This window comes from Arachis stenosperma, chromosome 4, assembly GCF_014773155.1.
Source record: "Arachis stenosperma cultivar V10309 chromosome 4, arast.V10309.gnm1.PFL2, whole genome shotgun sequence".
Lineage (NCBI taxonomy): Eukaryota > Viridiplantae > Streptophyta > Magnoliopsida > Fabales > Fabaceae > Arachis > Arachis stenosperma.
In genome coordinates this window covers 21,902,451-21,909,690 of record NC_080380.1, presented here as the reverse complement: position 1 = coordinate 21,909,690, position 7,240 = coordinate 21,902,451, and the positions used below count along the sequence as shown (strand labels likewise).

The following is a 7,240-nucleotide window of genomic DNA, read 5'->3' as shown; positions in this document are numbered from 1 at the left end:
TAGGATTCTCTGTCTGTTGCTGAGAAGATGATGGAAAAGGCTTGCCATTGCTAAACCTGTTTCTTCCGCCATTATTGTTGTTGAAACCTTGTTGAGGTCTCTCTTGATTCTTCCATGAGAAATTTGGGTGATTTCTCCATGAAGAATTATAGGTGTTACCATAGGATTCTCCTAGGTAATTCACCTCTTCCATTGAAGGATTCTCAGGATCATAAGCTTCTTCTTCAGATGAAGCATCTTTAGTACTGCTTGGTGCATTTTGCATTCCAGACAGACTTTGAGAAATCAAATTGACTTGTTGAGTCAATATTTTATTCTGAGCCAAAATGGCGTTCAGAGCATCAATCTCAAGAACTCCTTTCTTCTGATTAGTCCCATTGTTCACAGGATTCCTTTCAGAAGTGTACATGAATTGGTTATTTGCAACCATTTCAATTAGCTCTTGAGCCTCTGTAGGCGTCTTCTTCAGATGAAGAGATCCTCCAGCAGAGCTATCCAAAGACATCTTGGATAGTTCAGAGAGACCATCATAGAAAATACCTATGATGCTCCATTCAGAAAGCATATCAGATGGACACTTTCTGATCAATTGTTTGTATCTTTCCCAAGCTTCATAGAGGGATTCTCCATCCTTCTGTCTGAAGGTTTGGACTTCCACTCTAAGCTTACTCAATTTTTGAGGTGGAAAGAACTTTGCCAAGAAGGCATTGACTAGCTTTTCCCATGAGTCCAGGCTTTCTTTAGGTTGTGAGTCCAACCATATCCTAGCTCTGTCTCTTACAGCAAAAGGGAATAGCATCAGTCTGTAGACCTCAGGGTCAACCCCATTAGTCTTGACTGTGTCACAGATTTGCAAGAATTCAGCTAAGAACTGATGAGGATCTTCCAATGGAAGTCCATGGAATTTGCAATTCTGTTGCATTAGAGAAACTAATTGAGGCTTAAGCTCAAAGTTGTTTGCTCCAATGGCAGGGATAGAGATGCTTCTCCCATAGAAGTCGGGAGTAGGTGCAGTAAAGTCACCCAGCACCTTCCTTGCATTGTTGGCATTGTTGTTGTTTTCGGCTGCCATGTCTTCTTCTTCTTTGAAGAATTCGGTTAGGTCCTCTACAGAGAGTTGTGCCTTAGCTTCTCTTAGCTTTCGCTTCAAGGTCCTCTCAGGTTCAGGGTCAGCTTCAACAAGAATGCCTTTGTCTTTGTTCCTGCTCATATGAAAGAGAAGAGAACAAGAAAATATGGAATCCTCTATGTCACAGTATAGAGATTCCTTGAGGTGTCAGAGGAAAAAGAAAAATAGAATGAAGAAGGAAAAGAAGAATTCGAACTTAATTAGATAAGATTCGAATTGTGCATTAAGAAGGAGTGATACTCCATAAATAGAAGGATGTGAGAAGAGGGGAAGAGAATTTTCGAAAATTAATTAAAAAGATGTCAAAAACATTTTGAAAAATTGATTCATAATTTTCGAAAACTCAAAGTGGAAAAGAAATCAAGTGATTTTTGAAAAAGATTTTGAAATTAGAAGTTAAAAAGATTTGATTGAAAATTTATTTTGAAAAAGATGTGATTGAGAAGATATGATTGAAAAGATATGATTTGAAAACAATTTTAAAAGATATGATTTGAAAACAATTTTAAAAGATATGATTTTAAAAATTAATGACTTGCCTAACAAGAAAAGATATGATTCAAACATTAAACCTTTCTCAACAGAAAAGGCAATATACTTGAGATGTTCAATCAAATCATTAATTGTTAGTAAGTATCTTTGAAAAAGGAAAGAAATTGATTTTGAAAACATTTGATTGAAAAGATATGATTTGAAAAAGATTTGGTTTTGAAAAACTTTGAAAACTTGAAAAAAAATTTGATTTGAAAACAAAATCTTCCCCCTTGTGCCATCCTGGCGTTAAACGCCCAGAATGGTATCCATTCTGGCGTTTAACGCCCAAAATGCTACCTTTTTGGGCGTTAAACGCCCAACCAGGTACCCTGGCTGGCGTTTAAACGCCAGTCTGTCCTTCTTCACTGGGCGTTTTGAACGCCCAGCTTTTTCTGTGTAATTCCTCTGCTGCATGTTCTGAATCTTCAGTCCCCTGTACTATTGACTTGAAAATAGAACCAAGATCAAATAAACAAGGCATGCAAGACACCAAACTTAAAATTAGACACTAGACTCAAACAAGAAAAAAAAAGAAGAACTAGAAAATATTTTATGTTTCTTGTTTCTTAAATTTTTTTTTTTTGTTTTTATGATTTTGTAATTTTTTTGTGTTTTTTTTTTGAAAATTATATGAAAACAGAAAATAAAGGTTTCAGAATTCTTAATTTGGATTCCAGGAATCATTGCAATGCTAGTCTAAGACTCCAGTCCAGGAATTAGACATGGCTTCACAGCCAGCCAAGCTTTCAAAGAAAGCTTCGGTCCAAAACACTAGACATGGCCAATGGCCAGCCAAGCCTCAGCAGATCATTGCTCCAATAGCAAGATTGATAGAGATCAACATGCTATTGTGATGATCAGTTGAAACCTCGGTCCAATAAGATTAGACATGGCTTCTCAGCCAGCCAGATTTCAATAGATCATCATGAAACACTAGAATTCATTCTTAAGAACTCCGAGAAAAAAAATACCTAATCTAAGCAACAAGATGAACCGTCAGTTGTCCATACACAAGAACAATCCCCAGCAACGGCGCCAAAAACTTGGTGCACGAAATTGTGATCACTACAACTCAAATAATCCCTAGTAATGGCTCCAAAGACTTGGTGCTCAATACCATGGCATAAACACAACTTCGCACAACTAACCAGCAAGTGCACTGGGTCGTCCAAGTAATACCTTACGTGAGTAAGGGTCGATCCCACGGAGATTATTGGTATGAAGCAAGCTATGGTCACCTTGTAAATCTTAGTCAGGCAGACTCAAATGGTATAGATGATGAATGAATAAAACATAAAGATAAAGATAGAGATACTTATGTATATCATTGGTGAGAGCTTCAGACAAGCGTATGAAGATGATTTCCCTTCCGTCTCTCTGCTTTCCTACTGTCTTCATCCAATCCTTCCTACTCCTTTCCATGGCAAGCTTATGCAAGGGTTTCACCGTTGTCAGTGGCTACCTCCCATCCTCTCAGTGAAAATGTTCCTATGCTCTGTCACAGCATATGGCTAATCAGCTGTCGGTTCTCGGTCAGGCCGGAATAGAATCCATTGATTCTTTTGCGTCTGTCACTAACGCCCCGCCTGCTAGGAGTTTGAAGCACGTCACAGTCATTCAATCATTGAATCCTACTCAGAATACCACAGACAAGGTTAGACCTTCCGGATTCTCTTGAATGCCGCCATCAGTTCTCGCCTATACCACGAAGACTCTGATCTCACGGAATGGTTGGCTCGTTTGTCAGGCGAGCACTCGGTTGTCAGGCGATCAACCATGCATCATGTATCAGGAATCCAAGAGATAAACACTAGAGCCTTGATTGCTTGTAGAACAAAAGTGGTTGTCAGTCACCTTGTTCATAAGTGAGAATGATGATGAGTGTCACATAATCATCACATTCATCAAGTTATTGAGTGCAAATGAATATCTTGGACAAAGAACAAGCGGAATTGAATAGAAGAACAATAGTAATTGCATTAATACTCGAGGTACAGCAGAGCTCCACGCCTTAATCTATGGTGTGTAGAAACTCCACCGTTGAAAATACATAAGAACAAGGTCTAGGCATGGCCGTGAGGCCAGCCTCCCAATGATCTAAGATAGCATGAAACTCAAAGATAGCTACCCCGATTCGCTTCTCAAATACAATGGTAAAAGGTCCTACTTATAGAAAACTAGTAGCCTAAGGATTACAGAGATGAGTAAATGACATAAAAATCCACTTCCGGGCCCACTTGGTGTGTGCTTGGGCTGAGCAATGAAGCATTTTCGTGTAGAGACTCTTCTTGGAGTTAAACGCCAGCTTTTGTGCCAGTTTGGGCGTTTAACTCCCATTTAGGTGCCAGTTCCGGCGTTTAACGCTGGAATTTCTGTAGGTGACTTTGAATGCCAATTTGGGCCATCAAATCTTGGGCAAAGTATAGACTATCATATATTGCTGGAAAGCCCAGGATGTCTACTTTCCAACGCCGTTGAGAGCGCGCCAATTGGGCTTCTGTAGCTCCAGAAAATCCACCTCGAGTGCAGGGAGGTCAGAATCCAACAGCATCTGCAGTCCTTTTCAGTCTCTGAATCAGATTTTTGCTCAGAACCTTCAATTTCAGCCAGAAAATACCTGAAATCACAGAAAAACACACAAACTCGTAGTAAAGTCCAGAAAAGTGAATTTTAACTAAAAACTAATAAAAATATACTAAGAACTCAACTAAAACTACCAAAAACATACTAAAAACAATGCCAAAAAGGGTACAAATTATCCGCTCATCAGAGGGCCCAAGGAAATAAAATCCAGGCCTAAGCGGCTAAATCAAGCTGTCCCTAACCATGTGCTTGTGTCATGAAGGTCCAAGTAAAAAGCTTGAGACTAAGTGGTTAAAGTCGTGATCCAAGGCAAAAGAGTGTGCTTAAGAGCTCTGGACACCACTAACTGGGGACTCTAGCAAAGCTAAGTCACAATCTGAAAAGGTTCACCCAGTTATGTGTCTGTGGCATTTATGTATCCGGTGGTAATACTGGAAAACAAAATGCTTAGGGCCACAGCCAAGACTCATAAGTAGCTGTGTTCAAGAATCAACATGCTTAACTAGGAAAGTCAATAACACTATCCGAAATTCTAAGTTCCTAGAGAAGCCAATCATTCTAAACTTCAAAGGAAAACGTGAGATGCCAAAACTGTTTAGAAGCAAAAAGCTACAAGTCCCGCTCATTTAATTATAATTAATATTCATTGATATTTCTGAATTTATAGTATATTCTCTTCTTTTTATCCTATTTGATTTTCAGTTGCTTGGGGACAAGCAACAATTTAAGTTTGGTGTTGTGATGAGCGGATAATTTATACGCTTTTTGGCATTGTTTTTAGGTAGTTTTTAGCAAGTTCAAGCTACTTTTAGGGATGTTTTCATTAGTTTTTATGTTAAATTCACATTTCTGGACTTTACTATGAGTTTGTGTGTTTTTCTGTGATTTCAGGTAAATTCTGACTGAAATTGAGGGATTTGAGCAAAACTCTGAAAAAGGCTGACAAAAGGACTGCTGATGCTGTTGGATTCTGACCTCCCTGCACTCGAAATGGATTTTCTGGAGCTACAGAACTCCAATTGGCGCGCTCTCAACGGCGTTGGAAAGTAGACATCCAGGGATTTCCAGCAATATATAATAGTCCATACTTTATTCGGAAATTGATGACGTAACTTGGCGTTGAACGCCAAGTTCATGCTGCTGTCTGGAGTTAAACGCCAGAAAAACGTCATGATCCGGAGTTGAACGCCCAAAACACGTCATAACTCAGAGTTCAACTCCAAGAGAAGCCTCAGCTCGTGGATTGATCAAGCTCAGCCCAAGCATACACTAAGTGGGCCCCGGAAGTGGATTTATGCATCAAATACTTACTCATGTAAACCCTAGGAGCTAGTTTATTATAAATAGAACATTTAACTATTGTATTAGATGTCTTTTGACCACGTTTCATCTTTGGTCTCAGTTTTGTTTTATTCTTCATCCTAAGAGGCTATTGATCATGTTTTAGGGGGCTGGTCATTCGGCCATGCCTGAACATTTCACTTATGTATTTTCAACGGTGGAGTTTCTGCACACCATAGATTAAGGGTGTGGAGCTCTGCTGTACCTCAAGTATCAATGCAATTCTATTTTCTTTTATTCAAATTCTATCTTATTCTTATTCCAAGATATTCATTCGTACCCAAGAACATGATGAATGTGATGATTAGATAACCCTCATTATCATTCTCACTTATGAACGCGCGTGATTGACAACCACTTCCGTTCTCCATGCAACAGAGCTTGAATGTATATCTCTTAGATTCCCCAACAGAATCTTCGTGGTATAAGCTAGATAGATGGCGGCATTTATGAGGATCCAGAAAGTCTCACCTTGTCTGTGGTATTCCGAGTAGGATCCTGGGAATCCGGAAAGTCTCACCTTGTCTGTGGTATTTCGAGTAGGATTCCGGTAATGAATGACTGTGACGTGCTTCAGACCTGCAAGTGCTGGGCGTTAGTGACAAACGCAAAAGAATCAAGGGATTCTATTCCAGTAGGAGCGGGAACCAACCAGTGATTAGCCGTGCTGTGACAGAGTGCGTGAGCGTAGTTTTCACTGCGAGGATGGGATGTAGCCATCAACTATGGGTGATGCCTCCAGACGATTAGCCATGCGAGTGACAGCCGCAGAGGACCATTTTCCCAAGAGGATTGAAAGTAGCCACCGCTGATGGTGAACCCCTATACACAGCTTGCCATGGAAAGGAGTAAGAAGGATTGAGTTGAAGTAGTGGGAAGGCAGGCGTCCTTGAGCCATACAGTATCCCCATGCACTTATCTGAAATTCTCACCAATGAATCTGCATAAGTATTCTATCCCTTTTATTATTTCATCTATTTTCTTATTTCTATTTTCAAACCCATAAACCATTTTAATCTGCCTAACTGAGATTTACAAGGTGACCATAGCTTGCTTCATACCAACAATCTCTGTGGGATCGACCCTTACTCACGTAAGGTTTATTACTTGGACGACCCAGTACACTTGCTGGTTAGTTGAACGGAGTTGTGAATTCAACCAGTGCCATAATAAAGATTTCTCTCACAATAGTTTTTGTGTACATACCAAAGAGCCAATATTGTTGATCACAATTTCGTCCACCAATCATCATTTTGTGCGACCTATATGTGTTGGATATATTAGAATTTCAAAATGTAATTCTAGATTCAATTTGAGAACAAATAAGTTTAACTAACTATAAATAACTCACATAATTCCTAAGCCACTCATGGAATTTTTCATGGATATAGTCTTCAATGAGCTTTGTTGCATTTTTTCTACCACAATATGTTCTAGCAATCTCACATCTACGCTTTCTGGTAAAGTAGAATCCGGTTATGCAATAGTTTTATAAAGAAATTGAAATCTAAGTTAGAAATAACAATATATCTCACTCACAAAACTTGTCCACTAATGAATAATTTGTCAACACATAACGATGGGCCTGCGATTTCTCATTTGGGCTCAACAAACAAATGATGTGCGCTCCACGAGAGGATCCCAAGGATGAAA

At 39.3% G+C, this 7,240-nt stretch overlaps 1 non-coding gene across 1 annotated transcript; it reads left to right on the top strand.

The window, feature by feature from the left end:
• The first annotated feature begins 559 nt into the window (after positions 1 to 559).
• LOC130977225 (small nucleolar RNA R71) lies at positions 560 to 667 on the top strand. Its single transcript, XR_009084926.1, has one exon. It is a non-coding gene; the product is annotated as a small nucleolar RNA R71 (small nucleolar RNA).
• The last annotated feature ends 6,573 nt before the right edge of the window (positions 668 to 7,240 follow it).